General features: G+C 37.7%; 1 pseudogene; it reads left to right on the forward strand.

Annotated features, from left to right (window-relative positions):
• Nucleotides 1-1612: 1612 nt before the first annotated feature.
• On the forward strand, nt 1613-17268 carry LOC113194677 (ubiquitin-conjugating enzyme E2 variant 1-like; annotated as a pseudogene).
• The last annotated feature ends 10651 nt before the right edge of the window (nt 17269-27919 follow it).

The following is a 27919-nucleotide window of genomic DNA, read 5'->3' on the forward strand; positions in this document are numbered from 1 at the left end:
TATGACAACATGCCTTGAAGCAAAGGAGCCTCCTATCTCCTGACCCATCTGGAGGAAGATTTTAGGGGTAAAAGGAAGTGTGAGGAGAAAAACATAAATTAATACTTAAAAATGTCATTCCACTATCCGATCTATGTTACATAAATGGAAACATTGTTAGTAGGGCTTTTTAGATTATTCTTAGGACTTGCTGCCATTTAAACACACACACACACACACACACACTCACACACACACGCACACACAGAGTCATGCATGCACACTTGCATGGGGGCACATGCATATACACACACACCAAAATGTAGAATGAAGACCCTCTCAGGGAAATACAAATTGTTCTATTTTGTTTTCAGTACTTTTCTGTATCTTCTAAATATTTTCCAATGAATCAATTTTACTTTTATGACTAGGGGGAAATATTAGGCAGCAAACCTAAGTGAACTTCAAATAAATCAGAGAGGGAGAAGATTCCATGCTTAGATATCTTCTGAGTATGTAGCTTCAAAGTAATGTGCGCATCTAAAAACTGAAATCTGACCATAATATCCCTTGTAATTCCAAAAGGACTAAAGGACAGAAATGAGGGAGCAAAAGAGAAGAGGATGAAAGGGGGAGAAATAAAAACACCAGGACGCAGAGTGGCTCCACACAAAACACTTTGCTGGCTGGCAGAAGCCAGGGCTATCAGCTGTTCTATCATTCCTTGTTTTCTCAATAAGTGGAATCTTTCTCAAAATGGAAAACACAGCCCTCAACAGGCAAGGAGGAGGTAATGTAGCAAATGAGTGGATCTTGGGCTCAAATGACCAGGGTGCAGCAGAAACCTGTCAATGTCATATCAAAGCCACTTCAGGTGAGAGCTACGAGATCACAGACAACGGGAGGACTGTCTCTGGCTGTGGACAGACGTGCTTCCTGAACTTCAAAGAAGACAGCAAAACATGGCGTGAAAACGAGACAGATGAGCTCCATATTAACTCCAAAAAATGTTCAGTTAATAAGTGGCCTTAATCCTTTAAAAATGCCAACATTTTAGCTTTTAAGTCCCTGAAAGAAATGACTCGGGCTCTCTTTCTACTCATTCTACTGGTTGGTAAATGTGCATGGAAACCTTTAAGGAGAAGCTCCGCTGTGCTTAGGTAAGAAGAGGCAGAGCAGTGATGGAGAGGCTGGGATCACAAGCCACTCCAGCCCCCAGAGATATAAACACAGCAACCCCATTTCTTTGGGGGCTGTTATTTGTCATTCTCTGGGGTATAATGATAACTACGGCATCATCTTATGTTCCAGGACATTCCAGAGGAAGGGACAGATGATATGTGCTATGATGGCACTCAGGGTCTGGCATGTCTAAAATAACACCAAAATGTCATATTACTTTTAAAGACCTCGGGGGAAAGATATTTAAGAATTTATCATTTGGAGAAGTTGCCTGGAGGACAAAGAATTGGACCTTCCCTAGATGTAGGTATCCAAGGCCAATCTCCTTTCCACGATATTGTACATCTTACTGGGTGCAAGGTAAGACTGTCTCCTGAAGCTGCTTGCATTCATAAATATCCTGTTTCCAGAAGATCAGTCAAAACTGGGAGAAATGGAAGAGGATTGCAAGATGGCGGAGCAGAAGGAGGCTCTCCTGTTTGGAACTGGAATAGCAAAAATACTGCTTCATAACAAGGTAAGTATCTCAAGAAAACCAATTTAAATCAGTATTTGTCAGAGGTTAGAGAAGCCCAGAGATTCCAGGGTAGTGAAAGGAGGCTATCAGGTAATACACCTGAGCCCAGCAGTGTCCAGGGGGTTGGGTCACTGCAAAAGGAGGGGCATCACAAAGGGAAAGAGAAGCAGGATGGATAAATTTGGCACACAAAGAGCTGTGGAAGGCAGTCTGTACTCAGGTGATTTAAAGACTGCACAGCCAGCTGGTGTTTAAAAAGTGCTCTGTGTTTCTCAACGCCTATGTGAAAAACCGAGGTGGAGGTCCAGCTGGAGAAGTTTATGCTGAAACTGGTTCCTATGGAAACGGGAGAGTCCTTAGCAAATACTTCCACTCTGTCACAGCCAGTGTTCACTGCATGACCTAAAGTACACCTGGCAAATCACGATCCCAAAACAGTTATAGAAAAGTAGTAGATTCGGGGGGATTTCAAGACCTGCTCCTCCTTTGAACTCTGTGGTTCAAATGATCAGCAGGGGGAATTGATGGGGTGGGGCTGGGGGGTATGATTACATTTGGGAGTAGAGCCTTGGAAATTCATATGTGGGCAGGGGAGGAAGGAAGCTGTGGGAAACCTGCTGTGCACCATCCACTCAGAGAGGTCTGTCATCCCGCCCTACAACAGAACTGTGGGAAGACGCTAGAAACCCAGATGCCCAGCCAAGGTCAACATCTACTGAGCCCTCAGGGGTACAAGGATTTAATTGCTCTAGAGTAGATATTCGAACAAAGGTCCAAAGTTTCATTTAGTGCTCAACCCCAGCAGCCCAAACTCCCCAAATAGATCTCTGAACCACTTCCAACCAGGAACAGCATCAATCTAAGACACGGAGACAGAATTCCCATAGAAGGAACTGCCAGTCCTATCGCCTAGAGAAGCTAAAAGGTATTGCAACCAGCAACACTCCAGCCCACTCCAGCAGGCAGTGATGAAAATCACAAAAGGGTGGCTTTCATATCACCCAGCCCTGGCTCCTTCTAAAAGGCACAGAATAAAAGTGAGGAATGGGAGGACCCTCCGGAACTGGGCGTAAATACTCAACTTCAGCTACCTCAGTGGAAAATTTCAAGCATCTTTAATTAAGAATTTTTCGTTTTTCTTTCTTTCGTTATTCATTTTTTAGTTGTGCTGGCTATGTTTGTTGATGGGTTCATATGTGTACAGATACACACGTGTTTGGGGGTTTCTGTTTTCTTATTTTATCATTTCCTTTTATTAATCTTTACTCTTTCATTTTGTCTTTCTAAGAAGTCGTGATGGTTTTGTTTGTTTCTTAAGCCTTTTTGTTTGTTTGTTGATGTTGGGGGTTGGTGTTGTTTTTCTCTGTTTCTGTGGCTGTTTCATTACTCTGACTCTTCTCTCCTCCAATAGTGAAATATTTCATTCTCTGACTTCGACTTCTTCACTTCCTCCCTCTTTAGGGCCTTCATGTGCTTCCTGACTTCCATTTTCTCCACTTTCACCTTTTGAATATTCCAACTTTCCTTTTGCCTTCTTAACTCAACGTCTTTTACTCTTAATGGACTCCATTTTTAACAGTTGTTTAAAATTTGCCAATTTAGCACTGGCAAATTGAACCTATGAAGCTGAGAAGAGTGAAGAACTCTTTCACTTGAAGTATGAAATCTGAGCTCTGGGATAAGAAGCCTGCCTGATACTGAGAGTGAGGAACTGAGACTAATTAAATTCAGACCAAATCTGGTGACCCCTGAATCATCTCTCCCAAGCCCAGAAAGAGTTGAAGGATAGGCTGATGCATTCCACTCTCCTTCTCCCAACTCACGGTCTGAGATTCCCAGAAAGAATTGGACCAGAGCTTCTAGACCAAAAGGGAGCGAAACCTTACAGCGAAACTCTGCATGCCGACTCCCCTAACAAGTTTGACCACTTTGGGTCAGAGCTGCGAATAAACAAACTACACAATAACCAGGAAAAAAGCTTTTTATTTCAGAAGCTTCAGCAAGAAACATAAATAAATAAACTGATTCTGAGAAAATGGTGGAGGGGAAATACTATCTTGACTTCTCTGCATCCCAGAATTGAGATAGTAGAAAAAGCCCTATTCTAAGAGTCAAATATAATTTAAAAGCAATTGTACTTTCCTTATTATCTAATTTCTCAATCAATTCAAGAAAATACTCAAATTTATTGTTCAGACTAGTGGACTTCTAGAGAGTATTGTTAATAAGGTTTTTCTAAGATTTATTAATATAAGACAGTGTTCTGAAATGGCTGTAATTACTGGGGATTTGTAATTGTCTCAATGTGGTGTTAGAGCCAAGACAGAGTAGAGAGTTCAAATTGAAAATATTGACACCAAGACATTTGCCCAACCTAAGACACATAGTAAAGAGAAAGAAGCTCACTAAAAATCCCCTATATAAAAGTAGAAGAGATAATCATCCTAGAAAATGTAGAAATATTAACAAAATGAAAAATTGAGGCAATGAGCCACCCCAAATAGTTCACAATACAACTGACCCTATTGACAACACAGTGGAGGAAACGCCAGAAAAAGAACTTAGAAAATTGATAATTAAATGTTCAATGGACAAAATGATCTGAGGAATGAACTATAGAGAATACACAGGAAGGGCTGGGGATGTGACTCAAGTGGTAGGGCACTCGCCTGGCATGCGTGCGGCCTGGGATCGATCCTCAGCACCACATACAAACAAAGATGTTGTGTCCACCGAAAAATAAAAAATAAATATTAAAAAATTCTCTCTCTCTCTCTCTCTCTCTCTCTCTCTCTCTCTCTCTCTCTCCTCTTTCTTTCTCTCTCTCTCTCTCTCTCAAAAAAAGAAGAGAGAATACACAGGAAGAGAAATAACATTTTTATAAAGAGATTCTGAAAAAGAACCAAACAAATCCTGGAAATGAAAGCCTCAATAAATCAAATTAAAAATTCAGTTGAAAGAATCTCCAATAGATTAGACAACATTGAAAGCAGATGCTCAGACCCTAAGTTAAAATATATAATCTTGAAAATAAGTCAACAATAAAGGAAAGATATTAAGAGACCATGACCAGAATATTCAAGAAATCTGAGATAACATTAAGAGACCAAATCTAAAAATAATTGGCATAAAAGAAGCCACCAAAATACAAACTAAAGGAATGCATAAACTTTTCAGTGACATAATATCAGAAAAATTTCCAAACCTTAGGAATGAGATGGAAATCCAAACACAAGATGTATTTAGAACCCCAAATGGACAAGCTCAAAAAATATCCTCTCCAAAACACATTATAATTAAAATATCTCATATAGAGAACAAGGATAGAATGCTAAAAGCTACAAGAGAAAAACAGCAAGTCACATTTATAGGTAAGCCAGTTAGAATTTCTCTTGATTTCTTAGAATATACCTTAAAAGCTAGGATGGCTTGGAATAATATATACTGAGCTCTGAAAGATAATGGGTGCCAATCAAAATTGCCATCTCCAGCAAAATTATCCTTCAGAATTAAAGATAAAATTAAAAGTTTCCATTATAAGTAGAAACTAAAAGAATTTATAACCAGTAAGCCAGCACTACAAAATATACTCAATATATGTTTCACATAGAAGAAATAAAAAATAAATATCAAAGCCAGCATATGTATGATTCTCTCTTAAAGAATAGTCAACAAAAAGAAAATCAAGTCTGAATTAAGCATTACAAATATATTTTTTAAAAGTTAGGAAATAATAACAAATGGCCTAAGCTCACCAATCAAAAAATATAGATTGGAAAATGGAATAAAAACAAAACCCAAACATATGTTGTTTGCAAGAGACTCAACTTAGAGACAAAGAAATTCACTAGCTGAAGATGAAAAAATGGAAAAAAGATATACCATCCAAATGGAAATGAAAGCAAGCAGTAGCTACTCTCATATCTAACAAAGTAGACTTCGAGCCAAAATTAATCAGAAGAGACAAAGAAAGTCACTTCATACTAGTTAAGGGAATCATCCAACAGCAAGATATAATGATTGTAAATATTTATGCCCTTAATATCAGTGCATCTATGTATATAAAACAAATCCTACTTAATATGAAGAATCAAATAGACCCCAATACAGTAATGCTGAGTGATTTCAACATATCCCTCTCACCAATAAATAAGTCATCCAGACACAAACTAAATAAAGACTCTTGGGAACTAAAAGATGCTGTTAATAAAATGGACCTAACAGAGATCTGAAGAACAATTCATTCACCAACAACCAAATTTGCTTTCTTCTCAGCTGCACATGAAACCTATAAAATAGAACATACCTTAGGACACAAAGCAAGTCTTAGCAAATGCAAAAATAGAAATAGTTCCTTACATCTTTACCAAATCACAATGAAATTAGAAATCAATAACAAGACGAAAAACAGAAATAATTTGAGCTGCTGGAGATTAAATAATACACTTTATAAAGAGGAATGGATCATAGAAGAAATCAGGGGAGAAATCAAAATGAAAGAAATGAGAACAGAGATACAACCTATCAAAAACTCTGAGACATTATGAAGGCACTTCTAAGGGAAAATGTATAGCATGGAGTCACTGATTAAAAAAAATAAAAAGATCCCAAATAAACAATCACATGTTCTACTTCAAGGCTCTCTAGAAAAGAAAAGACACACTAATTCCAAAATCAATAGAAAACAGGAAATAATTAAAATCAGAGCCAAAATTAATGAAATTGAAAGTAAAAATACAAAGAATCAATACAAGAAAGTTTGTTCTTTGAAAAGATAAACAAGATTTATAAACCCATAGCTAAATTAACCAAAACAAAGACCCAAATCAACAAAATTAGAGATGAAAAAGGAGATATAACTGCAGAAAAAGTTCTAAAATCCAAAGGATCATTAGAAACTATTTTGGAAACTTATACTCCAATAAACTAAAAAATCTAGAAGACATTGACAAATTTCTAGACACATATGACCTACCCAAATTGAATCATGAGGATATAGAAAACCTAAACAGACCAATACCAAGCAATTATATTAAAACAGTACTTAAAAGCCTTCTTTCAACAAACAGGAGTCCAGGATGAGATGGATTTTCAGCCAAGTTTTTCCAGACCTTTAAAAAGATCTAATGTCATTCTTCCTCAAATTATTCTATGAAATAGAAATTGAAAGAACACTCCCAAATTCATTCTATGAAGCCAGTATAACCCAAACACCAAAACCAGACAGACGTGTCAAGGTAAGAAAACCATAGACCAATATCCCTGATGAACTTAGATGCCAACATCCTTAATGAAATATTAGCAAAACACACTAAGAAGATAATACATCATAATCAAGTGAATTTCGTCTCAGGGATGCAAGTTGTTTTGACATATGCAAATAAATAAATGTAATTCACCACATAAATAGAAGTAAGGACAAGAATCATATAATCCTCCCAATAGATGCAGAAAAAGCCTTTGACAAAATCCACACCCATTCATGTTAAAAACACTGAAGAAGCTAAATAAACCAAAACTACACAGAGATTTCCTCTCACTCCAATTATAACGGCAATCACTAAGAATACAAATAATAATACATGCTGGCAAGGATGTGGGGGGGAAATTACACTCATATATCGCTGGCAGGACCACAAATTCACAAATTAGCACAACCAATTTGGTAAGCAGTATGGAGATTCTTCAAAAAACTAGGAATGGAACCACCATATGACCCAGCTATCCTATTTTTTGGTATTTATCCAAAAGAACTAAAATTATCATACTATAATTTTACAGCCACCACAATGTTTACAACAGCACAATTCACAATAGCCATGTTATTGAACCAGCCTAGGTACTTGTCAACAGATGAATAGATAAAGAAAATGTTATATATGTAACATATATCCTGCTCTGCATATATACATGCTAGAGCAAAATAAGGGGGGAAAGGTGGAGAATCCCATGAAAATAGGAATGAAATCTCTAAAATAGAGCAAGAAAATCAAGGGGGAGGGAGGAAGAATGAGGAAAGGAAAGAACTTTGAAATAAAATGACAAATTATGCTAAGTACATTTATAAATAGACCACAGCAATTCTGCCTTTCTGTATATCTATAAAGCATCAATTAAAAACTAATGAATAAATACAAGAAATATTATTAGAGTGGAGGAAGGGAGGGAAAGTGGAAGTACTGGGAACTGAAATGGAGCAAGTTACATTCCATGCATGTATGATTATGTCAAAATGAATCCCACTATGACGTATAACTATAATAGACTAATAAAAAAACATTTTTAAAAACTTGGAGAAGCAGAAGGGCCTTCTGGGAGGAACTGAGACTTGACTTGGACCCAAAATGAGGATGGATTTAAAAAACCAGACGAAGAACACAGTAATTGAATATCTTCTCACTAAACGTATGCAGAGCAAGTTGGCTAGATGGGAAAGGAGTGGACACTGGATAAATGCATGAGAGAAGTGTTCCACTAGAAAAGATTTAGAAACAGACATTTAAAATGCTTATGCTTGAAAAAATGCTTGTGAATACTAATAACACCATTTATAACACTCTACTTTCATCCAAGCAATCTCAGTAGAACACTTAGAGTGAACAGATCATATCTCTTCAAATGGTTGCATGCTCTGTAGGGAAATGTTGGTATGCTGGTTAAGATTATGGAGTATGTGACCAGGTGAATTTGGTCTGAATGCAGTGCAGCTATGTGACCTTGGTGGAGATTGTTTAAGTTTCCAGAGCCTGTAGGATGAGAAGAGCAACTACATCCCAATGATGGGATAAAGATTCTCCAAGAAGATATATACAAGGGCCTTTGTGCAGTGCTTGGTAAACATTAACTGTTATTATGTTCCCAGTAAAATAAAAGTTCTTAAAATTTCAGCGAAATTTTCATTACTGTTTCAGTTTTTTTTTTCATCAGCTTTGAACAACTTCTTATTCCTCAAAGACAGTTAACTTGTTTTGTTTAAATAGCTTTTTCCCTTCACCTGAATAGATAGATTGTAGAAGACTTCTGTTATATTCATAGTTGCTCATTATCTTCTGAATACCGTTTGTATATTTTGGGCAATCAAAATAATAATGATGATGATGATGACAATAATAATAATAATAATAATAATAATAAGCCTTCCTCCCTAAAATGAAAGTCAGAACTAAATTTCTCAGCTAGAATTGAGGCATGGAAGCAGACACAGGGCTACACCAACCTGACACACTCATGTAGAGTTTTAGTTGATAAGGGAACAACTGAAGGCATTGACTTCCTCAATTGTGGCCTTGAGATAGGTGTTGGGCTTTTTGAAGCAAGAATAACTTCTGAGGTCCAAGCCGAAGTATCATCAGTGCAAGCTGCACGCAGCATGGGAGCCATAGTGTTAGAGGTGGGACAACCCTTGCTGTGGAGTTTCTTCTGGTACAATGGGACATGGACTTGTTGCTGAGTCTCTGGTTCTTCCAGAGGCTCTGTGAGATTCTCAATATTCTCTAAAAAATCCATGTCTTGCTTAAACTAACTAGGATATATTCTGTTATTTTCATTCATCAAACTTGCCTGTTGCATTAACTCACTGGAAATTCCATTGATCAGTTCAGCCACACCTTGACCTTGTGTTCTTACCTCTCACACCTACTAAGTATCATGGAAAATACTAATGAGGACTTATGGATGGTGAGATTGAATGTCATAGGGAGAGGACTTTTGAAATGTCTACACTTTCTCTTATGATGGTGCATTTCCATTTGTTCTCTCCCCTAACTGAATGTGCCATATATATCCCCAATGAGTTCATTATTAGATGGGTGATTTTGCTAACAAGCAAAGATGAATAGAACAAGATGCCACCAAAGTACATACCTCCCCTCTCTGAAGCAAAATATAGGAATGAAAATGTGTTTTACATAACACATTCATTTTCCCTCTTTTCAAAATCGCTTTTTTGTGGAACAGTTATTTCACCTAAAAGGAAACAAAAACATAAGAAAAATTACATATCTAAATACATTTATAAATTCGCTAATGATTTTTAAGAATAACTATAAAAGAAAGAAGAACCAATAAATTAGTTATTTGGACTACATATCCTATGCCAAGCAATCTTGCTTACTGTTTTCACTAAATTAGCCAAAATCTTTGGTTACTATGTATCACGTCATCTCCAACTAATCTTGGTTCAAAGCATATTTGAAAGGACTACAAATTGATGGAACTTTAGAGAATTTGGATTACCTAAAAATAATCTAATACCCAAGTAATTCTTTCCACGTTCACAAGTGCAAAACTTAGAAGAGTATTTCTAATGTTTATACCATTTGCATATTTTAATTTTTTTCCCTATGCTTATTCACATCTCCAAAGTTATCGGGCCTAATGATACCATTCAATAGGTGATTGGGGCATTTTAAAAGTAAGATTATTCAATACATACTCAGATCTTTAGTGAGGACTTGTTAAAGAAAAATGCATATTAAATAATGAAATAATTCATTTATGAGAAACTGAAGTATTGTCTTTGAGGTGATCATTAGTATCAGGGTTCCCTTTCTGCCCTTGGAAAGGGCAACTTGCAAAACTCAATAGTGCCCCATTGTGGTTCTGTGGGACAATTGACATCAGGGCTTTGCTGTTTTAATTTCTGTTTTGTTTTGTTTTCTTACAATGGTTCTTCTTTCTATTAAAAAACAAAAACTTTCTTTAGAAACAATAAGTTTCTTTTAAACTTGAAAAAAGGAAAGAACTGATCATATCCATGCATGTATTAATAAGGCATTACAGGTGAATTTAATCTTTATTGGAGATAAGATACTATTTGCATTTACAACTTGTATATTTTAATGACTATTCCAAAGAGTAAAGATAAATAAAATCTACTTGTTCAAAGTGCTTCCTCATATTTCCCATACATGATTCACCAAAGTTAAAAATATTTGCATTATAAAAAGAATATTATACACACACACACACACACACACACACACACGAAAAACCTCTTCTCCTACAGGTAAGGGACAGAAATGGGCATAAAATATATTAATTGGCACCTTATTTTCAAACTTCATATCATGATTAAATCAATTAAATATTAAGAGAACTGTGTATATAATAATTCACATGTTTATTTTTATTCCTAGTAAAGAATGTCATCTCCAGGTCTAAATGAGAACAATATCTTGGGTCTATACTTGGAGTCTGTGCCTGAGTCTTCAAACCCTGCTGACAACAATTTGTACCTCAACTGCAGTTTTGTCTATCTGGTTGTTTCATGGTTATAATTAATTTTTTCTGCATGTTAAAGCTAGGAACTTCTTCCTTTTTTATTCCCTCTCTTCCCCATTACCCCAATATTTGAGGACAGCCTATTGGCCTTTCTGGGTGTTGTCTTTTTCAATTACTCTCCAGGACCTTATAAAGACTTTCTCATAAGACACGATTTTATCTGTTTCACACTCCCCTGTAGCAATCTAGACAACCAACTTAAAGCTTAAACTAAAATGTAAAGGTGGAATAATATGAAAGAACAAAAAACTCCCAGCCAGATAAGTTTTTAAAAATTGAATTTCCATCAACTTATTATACCATCATGGTCAAGTCAGAGAAAACTAGAAAAGAAAATTTCAAAGTAGTAGTAGTCCCATCATAATAATAAGAAGAACGATATATTTTTAGAAGACACGAATGAGATGGAACTCTTTTAAAGGCTCAATGGTCAAGTGCCCCTGAGTTCAATTCCCAGTAACCCACCCCCTCAAAAAGAATAAGTAACAACTGTTAAAGCAGAATGTGTCTAAAGAATGTGCAACATTTGTAAATTAGCTAAAGAACTGAAATATTGATGGAGCTAGTAAAAAAATGTACAGAAACTACAGAGCAAAGAATCATAGATACAGTGGCTGGAATTACAAAACCAAACTCTTGTGAAATTAATCAGAGATGACCATGATGAAAGAAGATTTTTTTTAAAAAAATGAAATACCTATAAGTACTAGCTAAATCTCAAAATGCCAACAGTGGATAAAACAGCAGGAAAATTTAAAAATCAACCTGTTTCCTGATTTGAAGGTTAATTTCAGCATGTTATTATTCAGCGTATTAAGAGAACCCATTTACTTCCGCGAAGAAATAACCCACCCTGACATACAGTTGTCACGATTTTACACTTTAACCAAAGCAGGATTTCCAGGCTGCCAACAAGGAACATTTAATGATCTAAGTGATAAGAACAAACTTGGATCTTTTTGTTTTTTTCAGACTGGCAAAATGAAGAGTCTTATAGGGGGAAAAAAATCTGTAAAATAGAAGAGTGACCTTGACTTGTGGATCCTGTGCACCTCGTTAGGGGACATGATAGGCCAGTGGCCTGGGCAGTCTGCAGGGCTGCCTTGTTCTCCCAGAGAAGGCTGCTTTTCTGCCAAGTGCCCTGTGGCCTCTGGCCAGGAGACAATTTTATTTTTTTTAATTTCCTACCTTGGGATTCTCTTGAACTCAGGTAGTATAATTTGGGCCCTATATCTACAAAAGTTATAAGTCCCTGATTACAAATTCTCAAAATAAATGCCTTTTTTCCACCACCCAGAGACTAAACTAAAACAAACAAAGTTCTGTGTCATCTTCACTGATGAATGTAAGTCATCCTAATCCTCCTCCCTCTGAGGTTATAGTCCTACAAGAAGCTGGGGACTTGGTTACCTTCAGTAGATCCTAGTTCTTGTCCCCTGTCCCCATGTGTTAAAACCTAAATCTCTAGGTTACTGAAACTGGCAACCCCTCCCTGACCTGGTCCCCCAGGCAAGCTGCTGCACCAGCCCCCATAATACCACTCTGGTTTTTATTTCCTTTGATATGGCCTCTGGAGACTTCTTATACTTTCTGCATATTATATTTGCCCAGAGTTTTAAACAAATGCCTAATTATTGTCTAGATATAATTTATGTAACTATTGAACTACTTGATTTTTTTTTCCCATATAATTACAAATAAGCCTTAGGTAAATATCTCTGGATCTAATTGTGAAGCCGTGTAGCTATGTCCTTGGGATAGATTTCTAATAGTGGATTGCTGAGTCAAAGCGCATGCACATTTCCACTTCCACTGTGGATAGCATTCTACCACCTTTTTCCCAATATTTATCTATTGTGTCCTTATTTTAAACTTATTGATGGACTTAACTTGTATTGTCTGGTAGATTTTAAGTGTGATACTAAAAAATCCATCACAGTCCACTTATCTAAACAAAGCACTGAATAAAGATCTGTTGGCTTGAATTAAGCCAAAGTTTGGACTTTTAGGGTTCACAATCCACATTAATGAACTTGTCCTTGAGTTTCACTGAAACTCTGTTTTAGCTACAGCACACACACACACACACACACACACACACACACACACACACGGCCTTGCAATGCAGTTCCTGTCTATCAGGGTTTTGTGCCACATTTTTGAAGAGAGGGGAAAATGGAAGACTGGAAAACAAGGAAGAGAGGCCAGAGAGACAGAAAAAGTGGACAATAAGAATCTGAAAAATGCTTAACTTCTTTGGGTCATTAGGGAAATGCTAATCAAGATCACAATGAGATATCACCTCACACACACCATGATGGCTAAATAAAAAGACAACAGCAAGTGTTGATGAAGATGCGGAGAAATTGGAAATCTCATACATTGCTGGTAGAAATGTAAATTTCTTTGGATAATGATGTTCATCACATTCCACCATCATTTCTAGCCCCATGCCCCCTCCCTTCCCTTCCCACCCCTCTGCCCTATCTAGAATTCCTCCCACACTCCCCCTTCCTACCCCACTATGAATCAGCCTCCTTATATCAGAGAAAACATTCAGCATTTGGCTTTTTGGGATTGGCTAACTTCACTTAACATTATCTTCTCAAGATATGAATTGGTGGGAATATACTTTGTATACAACCAGAGATATGAAAAATTGTGCTCTATATGTGTAATAATTCTGCTGTCATATATAAACAAAAACATTAATTATAAAAAGAAATGTAAATTTCTGCAGTTACTCTTCAAAACAGTTTGGCTCTTTCTCAAAATGTTAGAGTTAGCATACAACCCCCAAATTCCACTTCTGGGTATCTACCCCAGAGAATAAAAAACTTATTTCATGCAAAAAACAGTACATGAATACTCATAGCTGCATCATTCATAATAGCTGAAAAGTTTGGGGGAAAAAACTTAAAAGTCCATAAATTAATGAGAAGATAACTAAAATGTGGTCTATCCACACAATGAATATTTGACCATAAAAAGAATGAAGTACTGATACATTCAATAACATGAAAGAACCTTATAAACATTGTACCTCGTGAGAATCATACAAGACCATATGTTGTATGATTCCATTTATATGAAATTCCCAGAAATAGTCAAATGCATGGAGACAGAAAGTACGTTGATGGTTGTCAGGGCAGGGAAGAAAGATAATGAGGAAGGAATGTTAATTAGTACTGACGCTTCTTTGGGGATGATAAAAATACTCTAAAATTAGATGGTGATTGTTGCACAACTCTGTAAATATACTAAAAGCCACCAACTTGTGTACTTTATACATGTGAACTTATGGCATATAAATTATAACTCAAAAAAAGAAAAAGGAGAAATTAGAGAAAGGGTCTGACTTCCACCTTGCTTTACCCTTCTTATAAGACTCCACGCTCCATTAAATTAGTATTCTTATGCATGTTCAAATCTCTCATCAAATCATGGCCTTAAGAATAGTTTGACCCTTTCTTTCAAATGACTAGAGCTCAGATGCAATCTCACTTCCTCTTACCTCATTTTTTACCTGCTGTTTACTTGTTTGTTTATTACAGCAGTTTATTTGCCAATCCTTGATCTTTATTCATTTCTCTATTTTCTGATTGGGCAGGCTTTGCACTCTTTGCTCTGCAGAGGAATTTAATACCATATCCCTTAGGCTTTTATTGTTTAACTCCTTTCTTTACACCACCTGATCCTTTGCAAAAGTCTTCACCAGCAGGGAGAAGGGGATTTTATCCTTCTATGATATATTCATAAACCTTTGCATATACATAAAGGCCATAATATATCACAGATTGTGTCTGTAAAATATAAAACTTGAATGACGAATTTCAACTGATGTGTCCAGCTGTTTCCTAGGCAATGAATCTCATGTTGTATGATCTTCCTTAAGCACCCTCTCTTTCACTTCTTCATCCCCAAACCCACCACCACAATTGGAAAATAGGTATAATATAGATATTTTCCAGAGGATGGCATAAAAAATAAAATTTATTTATTTTTCTTTTTTACATGGCACTTTGTAGGGAACCCAGGGCCTCCAGCATCCTAGGCAAGTGTTCTACCACTGAGGTGTATTTACCCCCAACTGCAAAACCAGAATTTTAAAAACCTACATTAATCTCTCTTTCCTCTGCAATGCTAAATTCCATGGCACTGTTCTTTCTACTTCTTCTTCCAGAAACTTCTATCAATCTCATGGTGATCTCTAACAATAGCTATTCTAAAATGTGTTTACAGTTGCTCTGTATGGGCACTTCTGTAGGAGTTTCTAGAATATTAACTAAGCTTTGTGGTAGGAAGATGTGGAATGGATGTATCCCCATTGGCTTTGAGAGTGTTCCCAAGACAGGGCAGTGGTAATTGTATTGTGATACATGAAGAAAAACTTCATTGAAGAAGCAAGTCAAGAATCTTCTAGATGGGAGAAGTTAGACCAAGTGAAGGATTAAACCAGTTGTTCAAAGAAAAGGAAGTAAGCAGCGACCTGAATTCCTAGAGCCTGGGAAACGTGATGAAGAAAGTCTATTTTTTTACTCTTACCCTCCTATTCTTAGAGATGCTAAAAATTCAGCTGGCACGAGACCTAAGTTTAATTTTTCTTCCCCCCAGTAGGCTCTCATTGCAGCTTTCTCTTGTATCTGTATGGTTTTATGCATGTGCTTGGATATTTTTCTATTTTGTTTCCCCATTCTCTCTCAAGAGCCCACTCTGAACCATGAAGTATAATGACAGGAAATGTACATTTGTTCAAGATAGCATAGAAGCAGTTTACATTTTTGCTTCACTTTGCCCAAAGGGGAGTTTTTTTTTTCCTTTTAAGGTGTTTCCAACTGCAAAATTAGGGGAAGAGGGAGGCCAGGCCACACAAGAAGAATTTGCACTTCGGTTGAGTTCACTTTTAAATTTAGAGCCAGAAAGCTGGAAACTAAAACTAAAAGCAGTGCTTTTGGCTATATGTGGTAGGAAATAACCTTTCCTTTGCTGAAATCATAAAATAATTGATCATTTGATGATGAGTAATAGTCTTTTCAAATAATGTTTTATTAACTCTGTTTCCAAAGTCATATCTCAAGACAAACCCTAATTTGTTTAATAGGCAGGAGAGCCATTGTTGTGGTAGAGGGAAGAGGTCATATCCCAAACACTGGGACACCAGGATAAAAGCTTAGCGGTCAGAGTTAGAGACCCTCACATGCAGAAGAGATGTTATTAGGGCTTGAGGAAAACCTTGGGAATCAATGGTCTGATAAAGGAGAAGTAAAATAAAAAAATAAAGAAGTGGCCAGGAATGAACCTTGAGGACACCAACAAAGAGAGAAAACAAAGAGAGAAATGCCAGCAGAAGAGATGGAAAAGGAGTGGTCAGGGACAAAACCAGAGAGGGTTACAAGGAGGAAGTGAGCAGGCATGTCAACTGAACTGAAAGGCCAAACAGGAAGTGAACAGTAAAGGGACCATTACCCAAGCCTCTGGAGGTTGTTAGTCAACTTTCCATTTCTGGGACAATATACCTGAGAAAAAACAACTTAAAGGAGGAAAGATTTATTGTAGCCCATAGTTTCTGAGGTTTCTGTCCATGGTCAGCTAGCTCCATTACTACAGGCCATGGTGAGGCAGAACATCAAGGTGGAGGAGGTATAGTGAAGCAGAGGGGCTCACTTCAGGGCAGCCAGAAATCATGGGGGTGGGGGTGGGAGGACAGGGGAGAAGATATAGTTTCTAAGTGCACATCCCCAAGGACCCATTCCCTTCTATAGGTCCTACCTCCTAGTTTTTACCACCTCCCAGTTGTCCTTACCGCTATGAATCCACTTCCCATGGACCCACCTCTGAACCCTGCAGTACTGAGCACAAAGCATTCAACACATGAGACCTTGGGGAACATTCCAGATCTAAACCATAACAGACGTCAAGGGTGACCTCAGTGGAGTCAGTTGCAGAGACGTGGTGAGAGCTAAAGCCCCATAAAAAGAGGTAGAGGAGGGCCTTTGAGTGACAGCAACATAAGATGGCAGCCATAATACGCTCAGACAATTTATGAAACCCAAATATGTAGCTTTAAAATAAAATGTGAGCCTAAATACCCAGCAGCACCCCATTCTGTAAGATTTGTAACCAAAATTAAGAAGACAGAAGTCAATAGTTCTAATGGAATGGTGGATCCAAGAGCCAGACGGGTGCTAGCAAAATGGCAGAATTGATACTGCATCAAAGTTGTTCTGCAAGAGCTGCAGCACTCAGTGATGTCTAAAGAAAATATGAAACTCCCCCAGCCTCCTGAAGGACAGCGTTACAGCAATTAATCAAAAAGAAAAACCACAAGCCCTACCCAACCATTCAATTTAAGCAGTCTTCATTTTCCACAGTAGTACATTTTCTAGATACGTCTCTTAGACCTCAAAGTACTGGCAAAGAAGCTTCCTTTCAAAGGCAATTTATCTTAACATACTGTAAGTGGTACTAATTTTGGGTCCATTATTCTATAACAAAAAGAAAAAGAAGAGGTAGAAGAAAAAATGAGAAAATGTGAACTATGCATATGGACAAATTTTTAAAAGTTTATTGCAGTGGTAGTTGAATGGGAATGTCAATTCAGGGTAGAAAGTTATTTTGGATCTGATTTTCAAGATGAGAGATTCTAGAGCATGTCAGTGTGCTGATGAGAATGTTCCAGAAGAGGAGAATTTGATATTGCCAGACAAAGAGGGTTTAAGTCCAAGTGTGGAGCTTCTAAGCCAGTGAACAGAAAATGAAAGAGGAGCAGATATAATTTCTGAAACAGAAAGGAAACATGAAGCTCTAAATGTATAGATGTTTTGTAGATTTTATTGTGGGAAGGTAAGATAATTTTATGGAATTGCTTTTTCCCCTTCTAAAGAAAACGTGAGGCAAAAATTAATAGCTGAGAATGAAAGTTAGGGGGTGGTGATATTTATTAGGTCGGTGGTGGCGACTTGGTGGCAACTTAGAACAAAGAAGCCCTTGACGTTAAAGAACACCAATCAGATGCCGGCAGAAACGCCTGTCAATCAGCCAGACCTCCTGACTAACGCCTGTCAATCAGTAGGACCCCCTGGCCAATCCTGGAGTTCAGCCAACTCCCCTGACCAACTCCAAGAGGACAAGGGACCCTAAAAATACCTTTTCCTGTCCCAAGCCCTTCCCTTCCTGCTATAAGCCCCATAAAAGTCCAGTCTGGTAGAGCTTCCACGCAGTTTCTCCTCAAACCCTTCTCCTGTCCCCTCTGTGGGTCTGATGGAGTTCCAACCCCGAGTGATATCCCAATAAAGCCTGTTCACCGGCCCTTTTAAATCTGCCTCCTTTGGTCGCTGCCCGCCTCACCTGATCTGACAATATTGATGGCTTATGGACAGAGGGGCAGGTGTGAGATGGCTTTTTTGGTAAGTGGCAGCACAAATACTTGAGGGTACAATAGCAGCAGCAACAGGATGCCAAGTGTCCATGAGATGTACAGCCATGATTATAACGTGAGAGAAGTCAGAACATTGCATGTTCTTCTCCGGCTGCCTTCAGCAGCTCTCCTGCAGGTGAAGACTTGTTGGGTAGTTGGATTTAGCCACTCTTGGAATTCAGTTAGATGATTATGATGGAGGAAGAGTGATTTGAGGTATCTAGTATGCATGACCACAGAATCCAGTCCTGATAAAGGCAAAAATGTAGATATGGGAGTGGTACAAAATTAAAAAAAAAAAAGATAAGGCCATTGAAACTGAAGTTGTAAAAAATATTTTTTAAATGGTTGGAGCACAGGTATTACAGCAAATAAGATTAAAGGTGTCAACAGTAATCAGAGCTTGGAATTGAAGTGGTACTTTGGAAGTCTTAATAATAATGTTGAGATTAAATTCCATAATGACCTTGGGAATGTATGGATCTCTGAAGTTTTCCTGATTTCTACTCCTAAACTTCATTCTTTGTCTTGTCTTAGGGCCATTATTGGTTCCTTCTGGTCATTCATGTCTCACCTTAAGTGGCTAAATCATCCTCTCCCTCAGCCCTGTGGCTCCTACCACTGTCTACAACATCACCTTTAAATTTTTTTTTCTCTCAAAATTCACCTTATATTATGTTCTTTATTTATTTGTCTCTTGTCTAAACCTCTTTAAGCATTTCTTATTTGCTGGGGAGAAATTTTCCCAGTTTTTATTTATCCAAAAATGTTTTTATTTTTCCTTAATTTTAAAATGATATTTTCAATGAATTTAAATTCCAAGTAGACTTGTAGACTTTTCTTTCGTCACTTCAACAATGTGTCATCATCCTATTGTTTCCTAGCTTCCAATAATTCTCATGACAAGTCAATAATCATTTTTATCAATGTTTTCCTGTATATAATGTGTCTTTTTCCTCCCCTCTGGATGAATTTTGAGCAGTATATCATTATGTCCTTAAATATGTTTTTCTTTTATATCTATTCTGATAATTTTTGTTTTGTCATTTATTCATTAAAAGTTGGAATATTTTGACCAATACTTAAGTGTTTTTTTATACCTCCTTTTCTCTCTCTCTTTTTTTTTTAGACTCCAGTTATATATATGCTGCACCATTTGATGCTATCCTACAGGTCACTGAAATTTGTTCATTTCCGCCCCCCGCCCCCCCCCCATTTTCTGTGCTTCTGAAACTCTTTCAATAATTTTACTGACATACTTTGAAGTATATTCACTTGTGTCCAATCTGTGTTGATCCCATTCAATAAATTTGTAATTTCAGATGTACTTTTCAGATCTAGAATTCCCATGTAATTCTTTCAATTTCACATTTTCACCTTGTCTACCATTATAGTTACATGCTTATTTAACATATTTATCAGAATATTTTTTTACGGTCCTTGTCTGCTAACTCCAAGATCTGATAGTCTCTCACCCCTTTTGTATTGGTTGCTATTGATTGCCTCCCCAACCCCCATCCCTTGCTCCACTCTTGTCTCTGAATGACATTTCCCTATGTTATTCATTTGTATACATTTTTAAAAATTGTATTTTGAACATTATGGATAATACATTTTAGAAAATCTCAATTCTGTTATCTTCCTGGGAAAATATCACTTGCATTTTCTTCAAACAATTAAGTTATTGATGAATCAAATATCTCTTGAAAAGGTTTTGTTATGTTTTATTTTTAAGTTTTGTTAGGGTCATCTATATAGGTTTTGCTATCAATCTTATGGTGGTTTTCCTTTTCTTTCTTTCTTTTTAAAAAAATATTTTTAGTTGTAGATGGACACAATACCTTTATTTAATTTATTTATATGTGGTGCTGAGGATCGAACCCAGTGCCTCATATGCGCTAGGCAAGCACTGAGCCACAACCACAGCCCTATGGTGGTTTTCTTAATACTGGAAAGTGTTTTTTATTCTAAGTCATAGTCTTTCTGTGGACTCAGTGAAAAACCTGAGATGTTTGCGGAGCCTATCTAATTCAGCAGGACATGAGATTCAAATTCTGTCTCCCTGGCAGTGGATATCTGTAGAAATCTCTCCTTGACTTTTTAAGTCTTCCTGCTGATGTTTATTCCCTGAGGATTCTCAGAATCTCATTCCATACAGTCACGTTTGAACATGTGCCAAAAATTTGAAGGAAGTCTGTAGATTTGGGGTTTCCTCTTCTATGACTCTCTTAATCAAACATAGGTTCTATGCTATCACCCAAACTCTTTCTTTGAAAATTCTTTGCCTTGGGTAGAGCATATGGAAGACTAGCTTTTCCAGAAGTTGAGTGCCATTGCTCTTTTTCATGTGCCAGAAGAGGAGGATTTTGAGATGGCCTAATAATATTGTCAGGTAATAATCATCTTGATAACATAGATGAAGTTTTGTCCCTTGGTTTGGACATGGAAAGTGAGGTTCTTTATAGCGGTTCATTGCTTTTCTTATTGCCTATGAGCCTTCAACAGCCACAGGTTCACCCAAGAAAACATTTGAAAGAACTGAGAAGTGCCCTAGGGTGTGGGATGGAGGGAAACTCCTAGTGCTTTACTGTTCAGAACTTGAATTCTAAGTCCAGCTAGCTACTTCCAGTAATTTTCCAGGTAGAAGAGGAATGTACATGGAAAGGAGAGGTATTTGGGTAGATATGTTGATTTTCACTAACTCTTGATGTTTGGGGCTATCATTTTACTTAGGCTTCTTCTTCCTTTTATTTTTCTTTCAGTAGTAGATGAACACAATGCCTTTATTTTATGTGGTGCTGAGGATCGAACCCAGTGCCTCACACATGATAGGCAAATGCTCTACCACTCAGCCCAAACCCCAGTTCTTACTTAGGCTTCTTATGTGCTTCTGTATATAGAGGCCACACTCTGTCTCTGATTATCACCTGTTGGCCAAAACCATTAACTTTTCAGAAGGTATCCTAATACTTCGACTATGAATGAAAGAGTAGGAACTCTACCAAACTTAAATATTTTTTAAAAAAATCCTCAAATGTTATTAAACAAAAATCATGCTATTAATTTCAGTTTCATAATAAGGTAAGGACACTGACCATTCAGTGAGGATCAGCCACCTACTTCCTAAGAATGAATTCTGTTTGAGCTTCTTAGATTTAGTGTGTGGCAACAGAGCCCTTTGATACCTACATCTATTAATCATACCTTTAGTCACAAGAATCACATGATCGAAATTCATTGCACATGGGCAAAGGGCGTTTTTCTCAGTGAAATTCAAAATCAGGTACTTCCTATGAAACAGTTATTTACTGAGATCCTTGAGCTATTAGTGTCAAGGTAAAATAGAGTGGTCAGCAGTTTATCTAGCAAATTTTTGATAAGTAAATTAAGCTATTTCCAGGCAGTAAAATATCTGTCCCTTTTAAAGGCAGATTTGTTTTTCCATTGTTGGGGTTTATCCCAGAATAGCCTGTTGTTTAGTAACTGCAGGTTTTCAACACATGTGCTCATATAAAAATCTTCTAATTGCTATTATTTTGTGAGCTACTAACAGGATAATTTAATATAGAATATTTCTTTCTATCTCTAATCATTTATTTATTCAACATTTACCAAGTTCTGCCTATATTACAATCCAGGACCTGAGGAAAGATAGGGACTCAAGGAATTCACAGGTACTCAGAAATCCTTAGAGCAAGTGGCACACGTCTAATAGAATTGTCTTCAAGGTGTTGTGGAAACCCAAAGAGGAGATGACGTGTAGGTAGAGAGGGATGAGCAGGAGTGTTCCGGGATGAATCTTGGAAGAAGGACATTCTGTGAGGCGGGGGTGCACCTGTAGGCCACAGGCAGAACAGATGCTCCCCATGACTGTGCCAAGGGTACACGAGGATGGGGTGGGAAAAGTCTGGCTATGACACACCCAGATGTCCTTCTGCAAACAGTGGGAAGCACTAGAAGATCTTAAGTGGGATTTAAGCAGAGTAATGCTTACAGATTCCTCTGGGAAAAGTGGGGAGAATGCACTAAAGGAAATAATACTAAAGCAAGGAACAAATCAGGAATTTATACAATTTCCCATGGAAGAAATGATGGCAATATTATCTAGCCATTGAAAAGAAATAAAGAATTGGTCCATGCGACAACAGGGATAAACCTCAAAAACGTTATGCTAAATGAAAGTCACAAGGGTCACATATTGTATGATTCCATTTGTATGAAACTTTCAGAATTAGTCAATCTATAGAGACAGAAAGTTGATTGTAACCAGAAGGAACAGAAAAAGTGGAATGGCAAAAGGTGTGGGGTTTCTTTCTGGAGTGATTAACATGTTGATTCTGGGGGGATAGATACACAACTCTGTGAACATAGTAAAAGCCATTGAGTTGCACACTTTAAAAAGGTAGATTTTATAGTATGTGAATTATACCACAATAAGGAGTATTTTTTTTTTTTAATAAAAAGGAGAATGATGAAGCCAGATCAAGAGATGCACCAATGCTCTGATTCCAACCTGGCCATCTGTGTAGATGGGGCTACCACAAATCAGGACAGGGAGTTAGAAGGATTACAAGCTTCTTTCTGCGTGTTTGGTTTGAGACGTCTACAAAGTTGTATTAGTCGCCTCAGACTGCCATAACAGAAGGTCATCAATTAGGTGACTTAAACTACAATTTTTTTTTCTTATGATTCTAGAGACTCTAAAGTTTAAGGTCAAGGAACCTGAAGATTTGGTTCTTGGGAAGGGTCCTCTTCATGGTTTACAGATGGTTGCCTTCTCTCTGTTCTCACATGGGGGGGGGAGAGAGAGAGAGAGAGAGAGAGAGAGTGTTCTGGTCTTTCTTCCTGTATATAAGGACACTAATCCCATCATGAAGACCCCACCCTCATAACCTCATCTAAACCTATTTGCCTCACACAAAGGCCCATCTTTGAATGCCTAGTCCCACTGGGGACTAGGATTTCAACATATTGATTGTGGGGTAACAAAAATATTCAGTCCTCAACAGCAGCATCACGATGATGATAAATAATAGCTAAGGGAACTGATAAGAGAGTCTAGAGATAAGAATTTGAAAGAGCTCATCATATACTTGGTATTAAAACTACCAATGTGAATAAAACAAACTAAGGAGGAAGATGGAGGAGAAGCAGCAGTTGGGGCTAGACCACTAGAAAGGCCAGAGCCTCAGGAGCAGACACAAGAGCCACCTGAGGAGGGTGGAAGGAAGCTGTCAGAAAGCAGAGATCAATAGAGAGCATAACCCGCCCCCCGCCCCCAGTCTAGCCAGGTCACGGGATTGATTTGAAGTCACTGAGAACACAATTTTGCTAAATCAGGGAATTTGGTGTTCAAGTGGGCCAATCCTGGACTGTGCACAGTGACAGGACCCTCTAGCTGGACACCGAGCCCTGGTTTGGGGGCTTTGAAGCAAAGCAGAGGATTCCTGCTCACCTGCCCCCAGGCTGGGAACTTCATTTTATTCTAAGTGCCATTTCATTTTGCTAATGAAGTGTTTATGTTCAGCTTTCATCAGAATTAGGGTTCATTTAGTTCAAGTGCTTTGTAATTAATCTCTTATGTTAATTAATCGTTTTATACATTAATACATCTCACAAACGTGAAAGCAAAACATTTTTCTTACTAATAAATCAAATTAAGCTTCTTCAAACAAAGGGCAGGATGGAAGGAAAATACCAAGAGGGATCAGGCCACAGAAGACTGATCTTTGCTGAAAAACCTCTCAAGTCTGCTTTCAAATTTGAACCTGGAAAAGCAAGCTCACCCAGGCCATATCTTTGCCCACTCTGCTTAGTTAGCAAGGAATCCTCTCTAAATTAGCTGTGGTTCACAAGAAGGAAGGAAGGAAGGAAGGAAGGAAGGAAGGAAGGAAGGAAGGAAGGAAGGAAGGAAGGAAGGAAGGGAGGGAGGGAGGGAGGGGAGAGGAAGAGAGCAGAAGATTTTTCAATATTCTTTTTTTTTAACTAGTCTAGATTTCTTTATTGGAATTTTAAATGTGGAATTATGGACTAACAGCAAATACTGCCAAAGCACATTTTGTGGCTCATGTCATTTATTCTTACCTCTCAAACAATAGACAAGCCTTATACTTTTATCCTGCTTTATGGTTTTAAAATCCCTTTCATGTATTTCACCTGTGCTAATCCTTTTGATGACTAAGGGTGTCTACAGCAGTCAGGGGCTGACGTTTGCATTCCAAACCTTGACTTTGTTTTCCTGGTTGCTGTCACTGGGCATGCCACTTTGTCCCTCTGCCTGCCTTTTCTCACTTCTAATATGATTGCTACTCACTGGAGATGCTTAAGGATGAAATGAGAACTGTACCTGGCAAAATAGCAAATACTATTAAGACTGCAGTTCTCATTATTTCCTTATTTCTGAGACTAGAGGCACAAAAAGGCAAAGCTGCTCAAGCTGTAGCAGAACTTGGATTTCTCTCTGGTCCATTAGTAGCTCAATGCTTTCCACTGTGCCAATAATTGCCGGGGCTGTGGCACACAACCCAGCACTCTGGTCAATGTACCAGGGAGAACTCCAGGTGGTGATAAACCAGTGGGGTGCTTCATGATCAGGTTGCTGGAAAAGCCCCTCCCATGCCCCTAGCCTGGATAAGAGACAAGCCTGGGGGCTGTGGGTTAGAGTCACTCTTGGCTGGGTACCTCCAGCTCAGGGATGCAGCACAAACTAGGCTGTTCATAGTGCTATGCTTAGGCGCAGCTTAACCTGTCTCTGGTTTTCCTTCTAAAATAGTGCTGTGGTCTGAATGTGTCTCCCCCAAAGCTCACATTAGAAACCTAAGCCCTGATGCCATGTGTGTGTGAAGAGGTGGAATCTTTGAGAGGTGATGAGGCCACAGGGGCTCCGCTCTCATGAATGGATTCACACTGGTTATAAAAGGGCTAAAAGTTGCAAGCTCATTCTCTTGCTTTCTCTGACCCTTGCTACCTCCCACCTTCAGCCACAGCATGAGGTCAAATGCCGCCACCTTGATCTTGGACTTCCAGCCTAAGTTTCTTTTCTTTATCAGTTACCCAGTCTGTGGCAACACAAAGAAGACCAAAACAGATTCAAAGCTTTTTTTTTTTTTTTTTTTTTGCGGGCGGTGGGGGCGGGGTCCCCAGGTACAACTTGCTTTTTAGACTGCTTTTTGAAAACATTGCAATTTCTGCTGCTTGCTATAGTACATGAGGATGCCAGACTTCCCTTCCTGGTATTGAATGTTTTTTTTAAAAAACATCAGAGTTAAATACACAGGCTGAAAATGGTGTTTCGATATATTTTTAATTTGTATGATTTTTAAATGATTCTTTCCATGCTTATTGCCTATTTACTGTAGGTGTGTGCATGTATACACACATATGTGTATCGTTTGTGCCATTGGCCTACTTTTTCTATTTGGCATTTCTTTTGAGGTTTTCCTGGTGATTTTAAGTATTCATATATTTTAGGAATATTATCCCTTTATCACATTTATTACAACTATGTTCTCCCATTTGGCCATTTGCCCTTTAATTTCTTAACAGTATATGTGTTTTGTTTTTGAACTGTGTTACAGTTTCTTTTGTGATTTCTTCCAGGCAACTTCAGTCACATCCCTGCTCCGACTTGGCCCTTCCAAACAGAACTTCTGTACATGGTCCTGATGATGGGACTCTGAAGGCCCCTCCCACAGTGTCACCACCTCTGCCTCCATCTCCACCCAGATTCAGGTGTCACCTGCATGTCCAAATGGTAATTTGCCTTTCTTTTCTTCTTTTCTTTCCTTTCTCTCTGTCACCCACCCCCATCTCTTTCTTTTTGACATTAAGACTAAAACATTACAACAGATATGTGTGACTCAGGCTTTGTGCAGGCCTTTGAATCTCTTCTATAAAGGGGCCCAGGTCATTTTCAGTATCACTTAGAAGGCATCCAAATCCTTCTCTTATGCATGTGGTGGGGAAGTTATTTACCTCCAGACGTGTCACATGGTACTGCTCCCATCGAGGTCTGGCTTCCATTTGCTTCTCAGTTACATGGGTTTGCAAGCCAGAAGAGTTGGCCATGGGAATTTAAAATCGGTAGGACTGGGACTGGGGTTGTGGCTCAGTGGTACAGCACTTGCCTGGCATGTGTGAGGCACTGGGTTTGATCCTCAGCACCACATAAAACTAAATGAATAATAAAAATAAAGGTATTGTGTTCGTTTACAACTAAAAAAAAAATCTGTAGTACTGCAAATAGGTGCAACCACTCTGGAAAGCAGTATGAAGGTTCTTCAGAAAACTTGGAATGGAACCACCATAGGAACCAGTTATCCCACTCCTTGGTATAGTATGTGGAAAGAAAAAAAGGAAGGAAGGAAGGGAAGGAGGGAGGGAGCGAAGGAAGGAGGGAAAGAAACTTAAAATCAGCATACTATAGTGACTTGGCTACATCAATGCTTATAGCAGCTCAGTTCACAATAGCTAAGCTACGGGACCAATCTAGGCGCCCTTTAATAAATATATATATCACATTTTCTGATATATATATATATATACACACACACACACACACAATGAAATGTACTCAGCTATAAAGAAGAATGAAATTATGGCATTTCCAGTAATGGATGGAGCTGGCAACCATCATGCTAAGTAAAATAAACTAATCCCCAAAATACCCAAAGGCCAAATGTCCTCTCTGATATGCAAATGCTAACGCACAATAATGAGGGGAGTGGAGAATAGAAGTATTTTGGATTAGACAAAGGAGAATGAAGGGAAGGGTAGAGGGATGGGAATAAGAAAGACAGTAGGATGAATCTGACATGACTTTTCTTTGTTCATATATGAATACACAACCAGTGAAACTTCACATTGTGTTCAACTGCAAGAATGAGAAGTTATACTCCATGGATGTATGAGATGTCAAAATACATTCTAGTGTTGTGTATAACTAAAAAGAGCAAATAAAAAAATTTTAAAAAGAAAAAAGATGAAGTTATGTAAAAATATGTTCTTAGTAGTTATTAAAACATAAATCATTTAAAAAGAAAGCTTTAAATTTTACTAAGTATTTCTTCTCTACATCAGCAATACATATTTTTTTAAAAAATTTAATTCCTGAATATCCTGATCTTATCCACAAAATAACATATGATAATTACAATCAACAATTTGCAAAGCAATTAGCAGAGCATAGGGTGTTTTGTTTTTATCAATATCTCATTTGATATTCAAAAGATTCGGGCAAATTTTTTTTTTCACTTTACAAATGAAGAAACTGTTCAAGAACAAAAAACACAAATAGAAGTCTTCTTTCTTACACAGACCTATTGTTTTCTATTTCTAATCCATTTTCCCTTCATGACACCACCTTTTTTCTTTTAAAGTTTATATATATACTTTCTAAATATCATTCTTTTTTTTAAGAGAGAGAGAGAAATTTTTTAAATATTTATTTATTTTTTTTAGTTTTTGGCGGACACAACATCTTTGTTTGTATGTGGTGCTGAGGATCGAACCTTTGATCAGAAACCTAAGAGCTTTAAAGAAAG

The sequence above is a fragment of the Urocitellus parryii genome, chromosome 12 (genome assembly GCF_045843805.1).
Source record: "Urocitellus parryii isolate mUroPar1 chromosome 12, mUroPar1.hap1, whole genome shotgun sequence".
NCBI classification, from domain to species: domain Eukaryota; kingdom Metazoa; phylum Chordata; class Mammalia; order Rodentia; family Sciuridae; genus Urocitellus; species Urocitellus parryii.